This window comes from Mesoplodon bidens (genome assembly GCF_964165515.1).
Source record: "Mesoplodon bidens genome assembly, chromosome: 4".
NCBI classification, from domain to species: Eukaryota; Metazoa; Chordata; class Mammalia; order Artiodactyla; family Ziphiidae; genus Mesoplodon; species Mesoplodon bidens.
Window position 1 is genome coordinate 155,025,110 of NC_138160.1, and position 18,395 is coordinate 155,043,504.

The window sequence follows — 18,395 nt, forward strand, 5'->3', positions numbered from 1 at the left end:
GCTCCGCAACGGGAGAGGCCACAACAGTGAGAGGCCCGTGTACCACAAAAAACAAAAAACAAACAAACAAACAAAACTACATGGTAAATGTTAATTTAGTAAAAAAAAAAACCCAAAACTATTGATCAGTCTGCCAGGTAAAAATATTTTTTGTTGTAGAATTCATGATTGCTTATCCAGATAAAGTTTTTTGTTAAAAGTATTCCCATTTCTGAAGTGCATTACCAAAAATTTGAGTTTCATCTGCATTCTGAACATAAGATGCATGTAATTTTTTGGTATGACAAATGGTGATACCAAGTGGGTTTCTCTACATGATCCGCTGGTAGCATTTGCACATATAGTAAAGCTATGTTCCTGACGTTGACTAGGAATTTAAGAAAGCTGAAATAAGTTTTGCCATAGAATCACTGCCTAAATTATTCTTAGGCCTCTGATGCAGTCCACATATAGTTCAACTATGTTATATGTTATAAGGTTTTTTTTTAAAGGAGCATTTGATGTAAAGAAAAGGTTTTTCCTTAACACAGCAATCTCGTTATAGAGATTAAGAAGTCAGCCATCCTTTATTTTCCTCTCCATTTCCATACTGCTAGTGCCACTGTACTACCGAAGCCTCCTGACCTTTCCCTACAAGTGCTCCAGGTTCCCAAATTAATGTTTACTTTCTCCCCCATCAGAAACTCATTCCTTTGGAGTAGCTGATCTCAGGATATAGGAGGAAAGAAAACTATCCACACTCTTTCTTACTAAGAAGTTAATGATTGCTAACCCCTTTCCCTGCTGAAAAGTATTTACATTCTTCACTAAGGGCATTTGCTAGTTCCCAGGCCCAATTCATGGAAGTTTAGGAATTAAAGTGAAACTTCAGTGAATTAGGTAGGATAGAAGAAAAGTTTAGTGGTGAGGATGGTACCTCTGGTATCATATGAGTGTCTCCTGCTAACCTTCCTTCCCATCTTCTGTGAACTCTCAGGTTCCTACTCTTATTTGCCTTTTTCCTTGTACTTCTGGACTCAATTTCTGAAAGCACCAGGTTTTTATTTGACAGTGTTGGGAGCTACAGCACTAACAGGAAAGGTTTAGAATGGCCAGTGTATAAATATGGATCATTTGTAACTGGGTATTTTCCCTCATGATTTGATGTCTCATAGTTTACTATTTCTAGAAATTCCATTGACGTCAAACCTAGTTTTAAAAGTGCAGCTAAATAGGTTATTTCCAGTGTTTTCTGCTACTGCTTATTTGCTCAGGTGTTCTCATCCATGCATTCATCAAAATTTTTGTTTTGTTTTGTTTTTTTTTTTCTTTTTGCGGTATGCGGGCCTCTCACTGTCGTGGCCTCTCCCGTTGCGGAGCACAGGCTCCGGACGCGCAGGCCCAGTGGCCATGGCTCACTGGCCCAGCCGCTCCGCGGCATATGGGATCCTCCCAGACCGGGGCACGAACCCGTATCCCCTGCATCCGCAGGCGGACTCTCAACCACTGCGCCACCAGGGAGGCCCAGCATCAAAATTTTTGGAGTAGACGAATAAAATTCACTTATGCAGTTGACAGTAGAAAAATACGCAGTGGAGTTTTGTAGTTCGTACAGCTGAAAACTATTCCTCTGAATAATCTTGAAGGGCTTGATGCTAGAGAAATTAGAAATGACTCAGCCACGACTCCTAATAATTGCGGCTGAATTGTGACTTAAACTCAGGTATCCTAGATTCTAGCATTGTGCTTTCTTGTGATAATACACCTTACTGAGTTAAAAACTTCAGTTTGATTCTTGTTCATGGTTCTGTGAAATGGGATGAAATGAATGTAATGGCTAATAGTTTAATTACTTGGATTCCATTTTTCTCACGTTTTTCTTTAGTAGTTGATACATAGCTTCAACCATCAAAATGGTTAAAATGGTATGATAATTTGAAAATATACTCTATTTTAAGTAGATAGGCAGATAACCTATATTTAAACTTACCTTGACATCCTGGAATGAAGAAACACTTTGTCAGTTAGTGGCCTGGCTTTTTAACTCATTTCCAGTTTGAAATTTCTGATTCCCACAAAATTTGGTGCAAGTAAGGTATTTTAAATTTAAACATCCAGGGACTTCCAGGGTGGTGCAGTGGTTAAGAATCCACCTGCCAATGCAGATGACGCAGGTTTGAGCCCCAGTCCGCGAAGATCCCACATGGCGGAAGCACCTAAGTTAGTGTGCCACAACTGCTGAGCCTGAGCTCTAGAGCCCGAGAGCCACAACTACTGAGCCTATGTGCTGCAAGTACTGAAGACCGCATGCCCATGTGCTGCAAGTCCTGAAGACCGCATGCCTAGAGCCTGTGCTCCTCAAGAGAAGCCACCGCAATGAGAATCCTGCGCACTGCAACGAAGAGTAGCCCCCACTCACCGCAACTAGAGAAAGCCCACACGCAGCAATGAAGACCCAACACAGCCAAAAATAAATAAGTTTTAAAAAATTTGTAAATGTGAACATCTAGTACTTTGTTTAACAAGCTGCATTTTCAGGGAATTCCCTAGTGGTCCAGTGATTATGACTCTGCTTCCACTGCAGGGGGCACTTGTTCAATCACTGGTCAGGGAACTAAGATCCCACATGCCAAGCAGCCAACAACAAAAAAAGGCAACCTTTCCAAATAGAACAGAAGAATTCATGAGTCATTAACAGTATTAATAGCATCAGTAATTGTTGGCTTAGTAGATTGCACGTTTGCAAATAAATAGGTAGAAACAATTTTAATTTTTAAAAGAGTTGATCTAATTAGTTGGTTAATTGGTTTTATTTTTTCCATATTTTCATAGAGGGAAGGTAAAGTTTTAAGTCGGGTTGGCTTTACAACTCCTTGGCCAGTCTAGCCTTTGTGGCCAGTTTTATGTTAGTGATTTTTAAAAATAAAATGCAAAAGTTGAATAATGAACCTCTAAATATATATAGCCCAGCTTAAAAAATGAAAAGCATTTTGCAAATTTTGTTTCATCAGTTCCCCAACTTATTTTCCTGTTGCATTTAAGTACAAATGTCATTTACCATTTCATCCATATTTCTGTACTGTATATCTTTTACCATGAGTTTCTAATGCGAGTATCACACCTAACAAAATAATTCCTTATCTGGTAGGGTCTATAAAGTTTCATGATTGTCTAAAGAGTTATTTTAAGTTAGTTTGAATCAGTACCGAGTCAGGGTCCACACATAGCTAATTTGTCTCAGATCTCTTAATCACTATGTGCCTTTTTCTCCTCTTTTTATTTCTTTGCTAATTGAAACTTGGTCATTTGTCTTTAGAGAATTTCCCATATTCAATATTTCATTGGAGTGGTGTCCTTTCCTCTAGTCCCCACTTATCCTGTAAACTGATAGTGAAGTTTTTTTATAGTATTCCTTCTGATAAATACAGAAGGGATGTTAGAAATACACTGTGTTGCTACTCTTTATGAAATACTATATTTGGGCACCAATCATCAGTGGATGCTAAAACCATGAGGGGAAAACTGATGGAGAACTTTAAAATGAAGGGATCAGGCTGAACCTCAGGTTGGCAACCAGATAGATGTGTTGATATGCGTCTGAGGTGATGCAATAGGAAATACACAGCACCTGTGGGGTATCACTGCCTTTAAAACAAAAAAAAATGAACTTGGATCTAGTCAAGCCTGTAGATTGAAATTGAAATACAAAGAAGCATCCCGATTCTTTTTGTTCATTTCTTACCTGTCTGTAAATTCTTTGCGGTAGCAGGTCAATGAATTAAAAGAGCTCAGACTTCTTACTAGCATGGTTTCAACTTTAGTCCTAGGTCTTCTCTGTGTTTGGAGGAGTAAGTTACTTTAAAGTAACTGTACTTCCTTACTTGGAATTACTGAGGGATAATATCTGTTATCTAATAGCCAATGCAGGGGACACAGTTTCAATCCCTGGTCTGGGAAAATCCCACATGCCACGGAGCAACTAAGCCCGTACGCCACAACTACTGAGCCCACGCACTGCAACTACTGAAGCCCATGCACCTAGAGGCCGTGCTCTGCAACAAGAGAAGCCACAACAGTGAGAAGCTCGTGCACCACAACTAGAGAAAGCATGCACTCAGCAACAAAGACCCAACACAGCCAAAAATTTAAATTTTTTTTAATCTAGCAGATTACCTGGCTTTTAGTTGACCCACTAGTAAATAGCAGTTATGTACTTTGTTTTCTATAAATGCTTTAACCCCTAGTAAATAGCAGTTACTTTGCTTTCTATAAATGCTTTAACCCAGGTGACTTCATGTTTTTTTAATTTTCCCAGTAATGTTGGTTGTTCCTCTTTAGGGCACCAGGAATTACAAAACTATCAAGAATTCTACTTTTTTTTTCTCTTTTTTTTTTTGTGGTACGCGGGCCTCTCACTGTTGTGGCCTCTCCCGTTGCAGAGCACAGGCTCCGGACACACAGGCTCAGTGGCCATGGCTCACGGGCCTAGCCGCTCCACGGCATGTGGGATCTTCCTGGACTGGGGCACAAACCCACGTCCCCTGCATCGACAGGTGGACTCTCAACCACTGCACCGCCAGGGAAGCCCAAGAATTCTACTTTTGACTCTCTATCATAGCAGATTTTATTGTGACATTTCACTGAAACTGGAAGGGGGAATAGAATTTTCAAAGAATTTTCAAAGAATTTTTCTTTTTTTAACCAATCAAGAATGGTCAACTATTCAGATATATTTTCTTATATTCACTCCTTTCCTGGTTTTAGTTTGTTTTTAAATGTTGCAAGTCTGGGGAGAAGTTATATATAATTAAAAGACTTTAGCATAGATTTAATTGTAAAGGGACACTTTGTTGTCCCTTTGGGATATTTAATCCTAAATCCTAAATATCCCAAAGGAGCAGACACCTCATAGGTCCAGTTCTTTAGATACTATCAACAGCAGTTACATGTAATGAGATTAAAGATTAATTGTAGATTTGGAGGAGTTCCCATGCACCCCTTCCTCCCAGTGGCTTAAAATGTTTCCCATTACAAATATAAATGAAAATTAAGGTTTTTTAACTTAAAAAAAACAGTGCTCCTTTTTTTATCATGAGGTTTGAATTTTATTTTTATTGAAGTATTAGTTTCAAGTATACAGCAAAGTGATTCAGTAATATATATACATATATATGTGTATATATATATATATATATATATATATATATATATATATATATTCCTTTTCAGATTCTTTTCCATTATAGGTTACTACAAGATATTGAATATAGTTCGCAGTGCTATACAGTAGGTCTTTGTCATTTATTTTGTTTATAGTAGTGTGTATCTGTGAATCCCAAACTCCTAATTTATCCCTACCCCACTTACCCTTTGGTAACCATTTATTTTCTATGTCTGTAAGTCTATTTCTGTTTTGTACATAAGTTCATTTGTATCATCTTTTTAGATTCCACATATAAGTGATATCAAGATATTTTTCTTTGACTTATTCACTGAGTATGATAACCTCTAGGTCCATCCATGTTGCTGCAAATGCCATTTTTCATTCCTTTTTCATGGCTGAGTAATATTCTAGTGTGTGTGTGTGTGTGTGTGTGTGTGTGTGTGTGTGTCTGTGTGTATCCACTCATCTGTCGATGGACACTTTGGTTGCTTCCATGTCTTGGCTATTGTAAATAGTGATGCTATGAACATTGGGGTGCATGTATCCTTTCAAATTAGAATTCATTTTCATCTTTTCTGGGTATATGCCCAGGAGTGGGATTGCTGGATCATATGGTAGTTCTAGTTTAGTTTTTTGAGAAACCTCCATGCTGATTTCCATAGTGGTTGCACCAAATTATGTTCCCACCAACAGTGTAGGAGGGTTCCCTTTTCTCCACACCCTCTCCAGCATTTATTTTTTGTAAACTTTTTGATGATGGCAATTCTGACTGGTGGAGGTGATACCTCAGTAGTTTTGATTTGCGTTTCTCTAATAATTAGCAATGCTGAGCATCTTTGTGTGTGTCTGTTGGCCATCTGGATGTCTTCTTTGGAGAAATGTCTATGTAGGTCCATTTTTTGATTGGGTAGTTGGGTTTTTTGTTATTGAGTTGTACGAGCTGTTTGTATATTTTGAAAATTAAGCCCTTGTTGGTCACATCATTTGCAAATATTTTCTCCTAGTCCATAGGTTGTAGTTTTGTTTTGTTTATGGTTTCCTTTGCTGTGCAAAAGCTTATAAGTTTGATTAGGTCCCATTTGTTTATTTTTGCTTTTATTTCTTTTGCCTTGGGAGGCTGTCCTAAGAAAACATTGCTATGATTTATGTCAGAGAATGTTTTGCCTATGTTCTCTTGTAGGAGTTTTATGGTGTCATGTCTTATATTTAAGTCTTTAAGCTATTTTGAGTTTATTTTTTTGTATAGTGTGAGGGAGTGTTCTAACTTCATTGATTTACATGCAGCTGACTGTCCAGCTTTCCCAACACCACTTGATGAAGAGACTGCCTTTTCTCCATTGTATATTCTTGCCTCCTTTGTCGAAGATTAATTGACCATAAGAGGGTGCGTTTATTTCTGGGCTCTGTATTCTGTTCCATCGATCCATGTCGTTTTTTGTGCCCATACCACACTGTTTGGATTACTGTAGCTTTTGTAGTATTGTCTGAATTCTGGGAGGGTTATGCCTCCAGCTTTGTTCTTTTCCTTCAGGATTGCTTTGGCAAATCTGGGTCTTTTGTGGTTCTGTATAAATTGTAGGATTATTTATTCTAATTCTGTGAAAACTGTCATGGGTAATTTGATAGGGCTCACATTAAATCTGTAGATTGGTTTGGGTAGTATGGACATTTGAACAATGTTAATTCTTCCACTTTGAGAACATGGGATATCTTTCCATTTCTTTGAGTCATCTTCAGTTTCTTTTATCAATGTTTCACAGTTCTCAGCAAATACGTTTTTCACCTCCTTGGTCAGGTTTATTCCTAGGTTTTTTGTTTTTTTGTTTTTGATGTGATTATAAAATGAATTGTTTTTTTACTTACTCTTTCTGATATGTCATTATTACTGTAAAGAAGTGCAACAGGTTTCTGTATGTTAATCTTATATCCTGCTACCTTGCTGAATTCATTTATCAGTTCTAATAGCATTTGTGTGGAGTCTTTATGGTTTTCTATATAGAGTATCATTGTCATCTGCATATAATGACAGTTTTCCCTCTTCCCTTCCAATTTAGATACCTTATAAAAAAAAACCCAGTGCTTTTCAACACTGCTGGATTTACTCTTAACTAAAGGCAACATGAGTAGGTACAGTTTTGAGAATGATTGATAATAACAGGCCTAAATGATTAGAGTATGTCATTAATAGAGGAGTTTAATTTTTAAAGATCTTGCTATTAATTTTTAATATTTTTTCAAATTATTTTTAGGAACATTTAAGTTATGTTGTGTGTCCTCACAATAATTGCACACGTGAGAACAATATGACTTGTGTGACAATGCTTGCCTGCAGAGTCAGATTGAATTTAGACCCTGGGATTCCCTGTATAGGTAGACAAATTAGGTATTCTCTGTAGTCTCATCTATGAGTTGAAATACTAATACCTAACTTCCCAAGAGTGGTTGTGAGGATTAAATAAGGTAATTTATATAAAGTAGCTGTTATTTTCACCATTTCTTGATTTATACCCTATATTCTTGATTTATACAGTATTCTATAGTCTATAAATGATTTTCTTATCCTTTTGGTTTTAGTCCTATTGGAGCTATATGAAATGACCACAAATAGATACTATTTCCATTTTTATGTTACCATGGTACATCTTTTTTCCATCCATTTATTTATTTATTTATCTATGAAGTGTTTTATGTAGGAAGTATATATTTGCGTCTTGCATTTTTATCTAATCTGACAATCTTTTTTTAAAAAAACATCTTTATTGGAGTATAATTGCTTTACAATGGTGTGTTAGTTTCTGCTGTATAACAAAGTGAATCAGTTATACATATACATACATCCCCATACCTCTTCCCTCTTGCGTCTCCCTCCTTCCCAACCTCCCTTTCCCACCCCTCTAGGTGGTCACAAAGCACTGATCTGATCTCCCTGTGCTATGTGGCTGTTTCCCACTAGCTATCTATTTTACATTTGGTAGTGTATATATGTCCATGCCACTCTCTCACTCTGTCCCAGCTTACCCTTCCCCCTCCCCATATCCTCAAGTCCATTCTCAAGTAGGTCTGCATCTTTATTCCCATCTTGCCAATAGGTTCTTCATGATCATTTTTTATGTTTTTTTAGATTCCATATATATGTGTTAGCATATGGTATTTGTTTTATCCTTCTGACTTACTTCACTCTGTATGACAGACTCTAGGTCCATCCACCTCACTACAAATAACTCAATTTCGTTTCTTTTTATGGCTAAGTAATATTCCATTGTATATATGTGCCACAATCTTTGCCTGTTAGTTGTGTTTAGACCATTTATATTTAATGGGATTTTTGATATTTTGGGGTTTAGATTACCATCTTCCTATTTTTTTATTTTTCCCATTTCTTCCCATTTTCCTTTTTCTGCTTTATTTTGAACTGAGTATTTTTCATAATTCTACTTTATTAGCTGGTTTATTAGCTAAACCGTGTGTATGTGTTTGTGTGTGTGCGTGTGTGTGTGTGTTTAGCATGTGCTTTAGAGTTTGTAGTATACATCCTTATCACAGTATGCTTGTAATTGACATCATACTATGTCACATACAGTAAAAGAATCTTGTAACAGTAAACTACCATTTTCCCCTCCTGGGCTTTATACCATTTTGCCATACATTTTACTTAGCCATATGTTAAAACCCTGCATTACATTGTTATTTTTGCCTTAAGCCATCTAATATCTTTTTTTTTTTTTTTTTTTTTTTTTGCTGTACGCGGGCCTCTCACTGCTGTGGCCTCTCCCGTTGCGGAGCACAGGCTCCGGACACACAGGCTCCGCGGCATGGCCCGCGGGCCCAGCCGCTGCGCGGCATGTGGGATCTTCCGGGATAGGGGCACGAACCCGCGTCCCCTGCATCGGCAGGCGGACTCCCAACCACTGCGCCACCAGGGAAGCCCTATCTAATATCTTTTAAAGAGATAATACATGTTCTTTTTTTTCTTTTTTTTCAAGCATTTTCCTTCTGTTTCATTTTAGATAGTTTCTACTGCTATATTTTCCTTTTTTAAAAAATATATTTATTTATTTATTTGGCTTTGTTGGATCTCCATTGCTGTGCATGGGCTTTCTCTATTTGCCATGAGCGGGAGTTACTCTTCGTTGCAGTGTGCGGGCTTCTCATTGCGGTGGCTTCTCTTGTTGCAGAGCATGGGCTCTAGGTGCACGGGCTTCAGTAGTTGTGGCTCATGGGCTCTAGAGCGCAGGCTCAGGAGTTGTGATGCACGGGTTTAGTTGCTCCATGGCATGTGGGATCTTCCCGGACTAGGGCTTGAACCTGTGTCCCCTGCATTGGCAGGTGGATTCTTAGTCACTGAGCCACCAGGGAAGTCCCATCTACTGCAACTTTGTTAACCTCCTGCCATGTCTAACCTACCTTTAATCCCATAGAGTTTAATTTTCATCTCAACCTTGTCATTTTAGCCTCTAGATTAGACTTTTAACAAAAATCTTGTGTCTCTACTTAACATGTTCAGTCTCTCCTCTTAGTTCCTTGAACATATAGAATACAGGTATAACCTTTAATATCCTTATCTGCTAATGCTATCATCTCTTTCATTTCTGAGGTGGTTTTGATTGATTGCTGTCTCTCCTATCATGGGTCATATTTTCTTGCTGTTTTGTGTGCCTTGTAATTTTGGCTTTTTGTTTTACCTTGTTGGTTATTGGGTATTTTTATATTCACTTGAGCTTTATTATGGAACATGATTAAATTACTTGAATCATTTTGATCTTTTCAGGTTTGGGGTTTAAGCTTTATTAGGCAGGACGAGAGCAGCATTTAGTCTAGGGCTAGTTTATGCCCACTATTGATGCAAAATCTTTTGAGTACTCTACCCAATGCCCTCTGAATTATAAGGTTTTCCATGCTGGCTGGTGGGAAGAAGAGATCTCCCTGGCCTGTGGGCTGTGGGGATTGCTTCCTCTCTAATTAGAGTCTCATCCTTTTGAGTGGTTCTGTCCTGGCCCCAGTAGTTTCCTCACAAATGTGATGATCTCCGGCGGAGAGTTCTCTTTATGTGTGCAGCTCTGCTCTCCAGTCCTCTACCCTGCAAATTCTAACTGCCTCAGCTTCTTTGGACTTGCAGCTCCTTCACCTTAGGGTGGCTCTGCCTGGGTCCCCCTCCCTGCACTGTGGCCTGAAAACATCTCTCCATAGAGTAAGGTGGGACAATCCTTGGGCTCACTTCATTTTTCCCCCATCTCCCAAGGGTCACTGTCCCTCATTGCCTGATGTCCAGTATCTTGAAAACTGCCGTTTCATATAGTTTGTTTAGTTTTCTAGTTTCAGATTGAGTAAGTCTAGTCCCTGTTGGTATATCCATTTTGCAAACTAGAAAACTGGGGGTCTGAAATAGTAAGTAGCTGTGAGCTATTAGTGGAACCAGAACTGGAATCTAGGCATTATACATCAATACCTGATGCTTTTTCCACAATATCATACTGCCTTTTCTAAGTAACAATTTCCTCATGTAATTGAAACTTATCCTTTTAAGACTTAAATCTTAATTTCAACCATTTTGTTGGAAATTTAAAAAAAAAATGTTTAAGTACCCCTGCTTTCTTAAACAGAGCATTTTGAATATATCTGAACCTCTTCATTATCAACATTATTTATAATCTTATACAGTGGTTATCAACACTATCTGACCCAAGTAATCCCTTTTGAATAAAATATTTTATAATGCCCTTTTATTCTGAAGAGTCTGAGCCCTTGACAATCATCAGGCTGGGTTGCTGCACTTGCTATTTACAGTTAGGAAGGGCAAAGGAGTGCCAGAAGGTGCCTGGCATATTCCTCCCTGTCCCCACTGTGTAAAACTTGGCCCCTCTCCCTACTGTTGGGGGTCAGTTACTCCTGCCAAAATGGTGACTCTTAGACTTCAGGTCCCTGGACACAGAGTTCAAAGTGCCCTGGGGGGCAGCCATAGCTTGTAGTTGAAAGGATCCTTGTTGTGTGCCCATGCAAGTGTAACACTCTTGAGAAGTAGGACCTCCAATCCTGCAGGGCCCAACTTTGTGAGGACAGCAAGCACAAAATCCCCCAGTGAGTCACGGGACGTGATGGTGAGTGAAGCTACTCTTGCTTCTACCCGTTGGTTCCTGGACCCATGCATTATTGGAAAAAAAGTGTCATGTAGAGGTCCCTCTTTTTTTTTTTGTGGTTCGCGGGCCTCTCACTGCTTTGGCCTCTCCCACTGTGGAGCACAGGCTCCGGACGCGCAGGCTCAGTGGCCATGGCTCAGGGGCCCAGCCGCTCTGCAGCATGTGGGATCTTTCCAGAGCGGGGCACGAACCTGTGTCCCCTGGATCGGCAGGCAGTCTCTCAACCACTGCACCACGAGGGAAGCCCGAGGTCCCTCATTTAATGTGTATTCCACATCCTGAAAGATGGCACTGCAGTCTTTTAGCATATTGTCTCTGAATACTCTGAGTTGGTGCTTCACTTGTGCCTTCAAAAGGCAGTTCCAGTGTTCTGTGAGGCTGGCTGCTTCTGGCTGGTGCAGGATGTAATACAACCAGTGGATTCCATGGTCATGGGCTCACTGCCCCTCTTCCTCTGCTGTAAAGTGGGTTCCCTGGTCAGATGCTCTGTTATATAGGACTCCACACCTGTGGAATGGGGAATCTGTATGGATAGTGGTGCTGCCTGAGGCTCTGCAAACAGGGAAGACAATCTCATACCTAGTATAGCTATCCACCCCTGTGAGGGACAAATTGCTGGCCCTTCTGGGATGAAGGGAGTCCAAAGTAGTTGATTTGCCACCAAGTAGCCAGTTGGTCTCCCTGAGGACTAGTGCCTATCGCTCACAGGTTGGTTAGCCATTTCAGAGGCAGCAGTAGCTAGATTGACCTTGGTAATCTATATGCATCTTAGGGAAGGCAGTGGACTCCTGCCCACCCCCCAGATCTGCTCTCCACCACTCTGACTCAGCTCTCTGCCCTTAGGAGGCTGACCTCTTTGCATTGCATCATCTGGGCTCCCTTGCCCTGTAGGTTTGGTCAGTGGGAGCCCCAGCAGATCAGAGAGTAAGAGGAGAGAGAGATTATCCCCCAGCTCCTTACCTTCCAAGCCATGGTTTTGCAGAGGTGGTATCCCTTGACCAAAGGCCACAGCTCCTGTTGAGCTGACCTTTGTTGAGCTCCGAGCATTCACAGGGTTCCCACACACTTCCTTCTTCTTCCCCCTGTAGCTAGAGATGGTAATGGCCTCCCACTGTTTATACTCCAGAGTGCTTCTTCAACATCCCCTGTTGGCTTCCCTTTATCTGCCCCACCATGTAGACAGTCTCTACAATCAGACTGTCTTCAGTCTGAGGATGCCATCTGTTCCTTCCAGGACCCCAGGTTACAAAATAGAGTATTTTCTGCCTGTCTTTTAAATTAAGCTGTAGACAGTAAACATATTTTCGCCTTTCCTTAATTCACTTGACAAATATTTGCCAGATCCTGTACTGCTCTTTGAGAAAACAGGGGTGAACAAGACAAATGGATAACTTTGTCTTGTTAATAAAAAGGTAACTTCAAACAGTCTTAAATGATCTTCCTGAGTAATCCTTCTGAGGACTGCGAGTGAAGCCTCCTTAGATTGGACAGTCTGGGTAGGTCTTTTGGAGATAGTGAGGTTTAAGGACCTGAGGACCTTGACCTAAAGGAGGAACTTGCTCAAAGATCGAGAGCAGGATATTCCAGATAGTGAGGCTGTAGGCAAGGGCAGAGGTCAAAGGGACCAGTGAGCTTGGCTTGTTTAATACACAGAAGCTTCTGGAATATGGTGAACAATACATGCAGGTGATGGGCAATTTGCCTATGTGTTTGTAGCAAGAATGATGTGCCCACTTGTAACATGGTGTTGGCCTCTTTTCAAAGAAGACAATCCAGTTTGCTGAGCAAGTACTTTTCAGACAATTTATTGGGCATACGCTAGATCTTAGCAAGATCTATCTCTGTATAACTACTTAACTGTGACCCCAAGTTACCTAAGGTCACAGCTACAAAGTTGCAGAGGTGAGATGCCAGCCATTTGTTTTATTCCAATCTTGGAGGTAACTTTCCCCTCCAAATTCAGGAGTTAACTAGGAATATGTCAGCTGAATGTCCTCAACAGCGTTAAGTGATAAGTAATCTATCCAAAGACGCTAATAAATCCAAAGATACCCAGAGAGTGGGAAGATATAACAGGTCTTGTTTTCAAAAACGGCTGTGGATTTGCCCAAATTACAAAGGTCCAAGCAAGTCTGTTGTTTTTATTTGATTATTACTGGAGTTAGTGGGAGAGTTATGTGGGACCCATTTTAGGATACAATATGCCTGGTAGGAATCTGAGCCAGCAGAGAATGTGCTTGACTTCCAGCCTTGCCCCCCTTTCTTGAAAAAGACAGTTCCGGCCATTTGATTCTCATTCAGGCTTTCCTACTTTACCCCTGGAGTGTGCATTTGCATCAGAATCGCAGTATAGGTTAAATGTGGTGCATACTAGATGATTATTTTTGGCCAAGTGGTGTTTCCACTACAGAATTAAGCCATCAGCTCATCAAAAGTTGGAGTTCTTTTCCCCTATCTTTTGCATTTGTTAAAGCCTAAATTTTCTCAAATGAAAGACTTCTCTAGGTCAGGAACAAGGTCTTACAATTTGTTTCCAGCACCGCATGTCTGGCACATAAAAAATGGTGAGAGTATTAAATATTCTAAGAGGCATCCTTCCACTGGGCTCAATCCCGACCCTGACTGTGTCTGTAAATATGAATGCACAAGAGGTCGCTTTACACCACCAAGCGGCGCTAGGGCACCATCTAGAAAGGATTCACTAAGTTTTCCACAGGGTTTGAAGTATCGTACTTCAAAACTTCTGACACTTCAAAGTGTCAGGTTAATTCACAAGTCGAGGGGAATTTTCCCAACAAATGAATGATGTCGCAGCCAGGGGTAGGCTGCAGAAGGCGCTCTGAGTCTCTGGGTGCACCACAGACCTTTGGGATCACAGCTGGAACTCGGGCTGTGGAGTCGCAGAGGTGCATGCGCGGGAGTGGGTGCAGCCCGACGTCCAGGTGAGGGCGGAGGTGCGTGCTGCGCGCGGGGTCAGCCAGGTACGCGCTGTGGGTCTCCGAGGAGCCAGCTCCGTTTCCAACCCCGCCCCCTCGCCGCACAGTGCCGGCCTGGCCGCTCCTCCCCTGGGTGGGTCCCGGCTCCTCTTCTGGCAGGGTCTATTTGCATAGAGGAAACTGCCCAAAGAGGCCGCTGTGGAGGAGCTGGCGGCAGGGAAGGGGGCGTGCGCCGAAGTCCGCTGCTACCCAGAGGCCAAGCCCCGTGCCGGGCCGACCTCATGCCTCAGGCTCTCCAGCACGCTCAGACAGCGTCCCCGGCTCTGTGCACCGTCCTCTCTGAGAGTCCACCCGCGATGAGCACACCGTGAGTCCAGGCCAGGGCGCTGGCGGCAACGCGCAGAAGGGCTGCCAGATGGGCAGCGGCGGTGCGCGGCTCCCCGCGACAGCAGCCGGGACCTGGGCGGTGAGCGCGCTTTGCCTGCTGCTCTCCACCGGCTCGGCGGTCGCCTGCCTGCTGCTGGGTGTCCAGGCTGCCGCGCCGCAGGGCCGGGTGGCGGCACTCGAGGAAGAGCGGGAGCTGCTGTGGCGCGCGGGGTCGCCGGACACCCAGGTCGCCTGGGCCGAGCCACAACTGGAGCACCTGCTGCGCAAGGTAAGTCGACGAGCCCGGGGCTGGGAGTGTCCGTGGGCTGGGAGCTGTCGCAGTGAGGAGCGGTCGTCCGCCAGCCGTGAGCGCCCAAGTCCGTCCGAACAGCCTGCGCGGGGTTGGGGGTGGGGTGGGGTGGGGAGGGAGGCTGGGATGCTAGCGGCCGAGGGGTCCTGCTGTTCCCGCTCCAGCCTCAGGGTCGGCCTGCGTGAAAAACGACCTAGAAGGGCTGTTTCGTGGACGAGCAGAGGGAGGAAGAGGAAAGACTGCGGGCTTTGAAATAACTGATTTGGGGGCGAGTCTCCACGGGTGTGTGAGCTCGGACCGGTGGCTTCCCGCCTGCATTAAGGGCCTGCCTTCCTACCTGTGCCGGGATAATGAAGAAGCTCTTGTGGGAAGTGTGTGGTGACTTCTGTCACTGGTAGCAGCTACTGTTCCCAACGCTTATATACCTGCAGAGGTGTGGGGCCCCCAGCAGACCGGAGGTTTCCTGGTGGCAGGAAACCTCAGTCAGAACCTGGACGGGGCCCTTGGAGGGACATGGTCAATCCAACCTGCCCTGTCCACCCTACGGCCCCTCAGGAAAGTGTTTCAGAACAGCTCCATCTTGGAGATGCCGTGCTGTGCCTGGGGTTGCTTGGGCTCAGTGCTCACCCAGGGCAACCCAGACCTGAGGGGGTGCCAACATCAGCTTGGCAGGGTGAGGGGAATAAAAAACAGTCCGGGCCAAAAAATACAGACTCTGGATTCGGTCGAAGCCACCTAGGCGATGCCACCTGGGCATTGTGGACCCAGCAGATGCTGAGTTTCCTTGCTGGAAGCATCATATGAGACTCTCTGACACTTCTGTTAAGGTTGCTGCTATGTGTCTTCAAAGCAGGAGCCACATTTGGGACTTCAAATCTCTCACCCATCATGCTGATCAAAACCTCCAGCAGGGCACCTCCCCATAGAACAGTGGTGGTAGACTGGCCAGAGTGCCCCTGTTTGTGCTGGCCTCCCTTGCCTGAGCCATCCTCTTCTTCCTAGGAAAGGCAGCTACCCCAAGGTCGCAAGCATACTCCCCAAACGTGTATCCTCAACTGTAGTATGAATAGCACCACAGTGTTTCAAGGTAGAGGAGACGATGGGCAGGGCTGTTACTACCATTTCCCCTGAACTGTGCCCAGCTGTGATCTTTATTACTGTAGCTGTGTATCCATTTTTGAGTTAATTTGGATTCTTTAAGGTGAATGGGAGAAGACTGTACCATGCCTTTGTGTTCACCATACCTATTTCTTAGTCACTTTAATTTAAGCCAGTATTACATCTCTTCTAACTTGGTTTTGGGCAAAATTGCTGCTTCATGAAATGATTTCCTATGTTCCTCTTGAAAGTGCCTGCAGACTTTAGAAATCTCTCTGCAGCCCTGCTGGCAACTCCTGGTGATGTTTTCATAATTGCAGCCCATTACCTTTTTGCAGATCCTTAGAGACAAGGATGTTGAATTGATTTATGGAGGGCCAGTAAATTTTCTCCCTGTTAGTGCTATAACTGTGGCTGTTCTTTCGAATGGGGGTCCCCCTTTTACTTAATAAAAAATAAACTGCAAGCTTTGATTGAGTAAATCAGAAATCGCAGTAAAACCTTTTAGAAGGAACTTGCAAATTGTGTCCATTCTAATAGGGAGGGCAGTCCTGGGAAAGCAGCCACTGATGAGATTTTCAAGTCCTGAACTGTGCAGATCATAGGAGGCTTCATCCTGCTTTCAAGGAGTTACTGGGCAGAGTATTCCCCCTCTCTCTCCCTCTCTGTTTCTCTCTCACCCTCTCTGTTTCTCTCTCTCTCTCTCTCTCGCTCCATACCACCCTCCCCCCGCCCCCCCCCACTTTCCTCTTCATTAGTGAGGGGAAGGGAGAATTTGAAATACTGGGATTTCCACTTGAAATTCGCTATAGCATTCTGCAGGCTATACCATTAGCATAGGACACATAATAACACTTCGTGCTACTAGCTAACCAAATTTGGTGTTGAGGAGTCTCTACTTGGAGCATCTGAGATGCCACACTATGAATGCAGTTGGGGTTCAGCTTCTGGCTGTTTCAGTGTCCCTCTGAAAAGGCATCTCTTTCCCAGGGCACCAGTCTGTTCCTGCTCCTAGCCATTCTTCTTACAAATGTCACTGGATGCGAAATGTACATGGCCTGGCCAGGGACCCTGAGAGTCCCTGGCTGAGATGAGGGGACACATGGCAGGTGCATAGTGGGAGTCGGTAATTGGGTTTAAATAGATGTGAAGATAATTTAGAAAAACTCCTCGATATGAAGGACAAATAAATAATGAACTGAAAATCTCTTAAAGAAAGAACCTTTGTACTTGAACATGTTTTTCAGTTCTAATTTGTTCTCAGTGAAGCATCCTTTCAGCCTGTGCTGAAGTAGTTGTGTATGTGAGGATGCCTGCAGCTTGTCCTTTACCAACAAGCTTGTTTTCAGAGAATAGAAATCCTTACCAACCATACACAACTTTAATGTTAGAAAAAAATAAGGAAACAATAAGCCAACAGAAGCCACTGTTAATATGGGACCCACTGTCTTTGTTCCCTTGGGAATAGAACTGTGAAATAACTTCTTTGGGACTGGCTGATGTGCCTGATAATGTAGATATAGAAGCTACAAAAAAGGGATATTCATGATAACTCATCATTATTAAAGACCCTTCCCATGGTACAAAATAAAGAAATGGTTTTCAGAAAATAAAGCAAGATTATTGAGCAAGAGTCATTAACAATAGTATCTTCAGTATGACCCCAAAATATAAATGCAAAACAAGCATATGATATTATGCTTTTAATGTGCTTTAAAGAGCTTGCCTCGGTAATCAACCCCCCCATTAGTTATACCTATAGTTACAGTATTATAAAGCTTAAATTTTAGAGTATATAAAATAGCTGCTATACTACAGCAAAAATTTTAATGCAAGAATTAAAGAAATATTTTGTTGTATTCAGAGTAAACTATTTTCAGCTTACGAGTGATTTATTGTTGGCTGTTGGTCTTCCATTCTCCAGACCAATCAGTTTGAAAACAAGAAAAACCCAGAGACTCAGGGTAAAATTCAAGCCCTTTCCTTCCCTACCATCAACTATATATATTGGTTAAGTTACCATAAAACCCAGAATCAAATGTAGCTTTTTTTGGCCTCTGTGGCAGCTTTTCACTTATCAGGACTGCTCTAAGGTGTATGCTTTAAGAAAAATGCCAATTTTTGAATCCCATGGCACAATTGGAGATGGAGTATAAATCATAGCTACATTTGTTTCCTTGACATTTCCTAGCTGCCAAACCAAAGAAGTTTATAGTTACTTCCTGGCATGCTCACTTTATCTCTCCACTCTTTTTTTTTCTTGTTTTTTTTGCAGAAGTTTAGGAGAACTTTATAATAATAGCAGCACATTTAGAATGAGCCAACTGTTGGGACATTCCTTTCACAGATATATTTTGGAATTGTTGAATTGGACTTTTACACATTAACTTTGAAGATTTGCAACATCG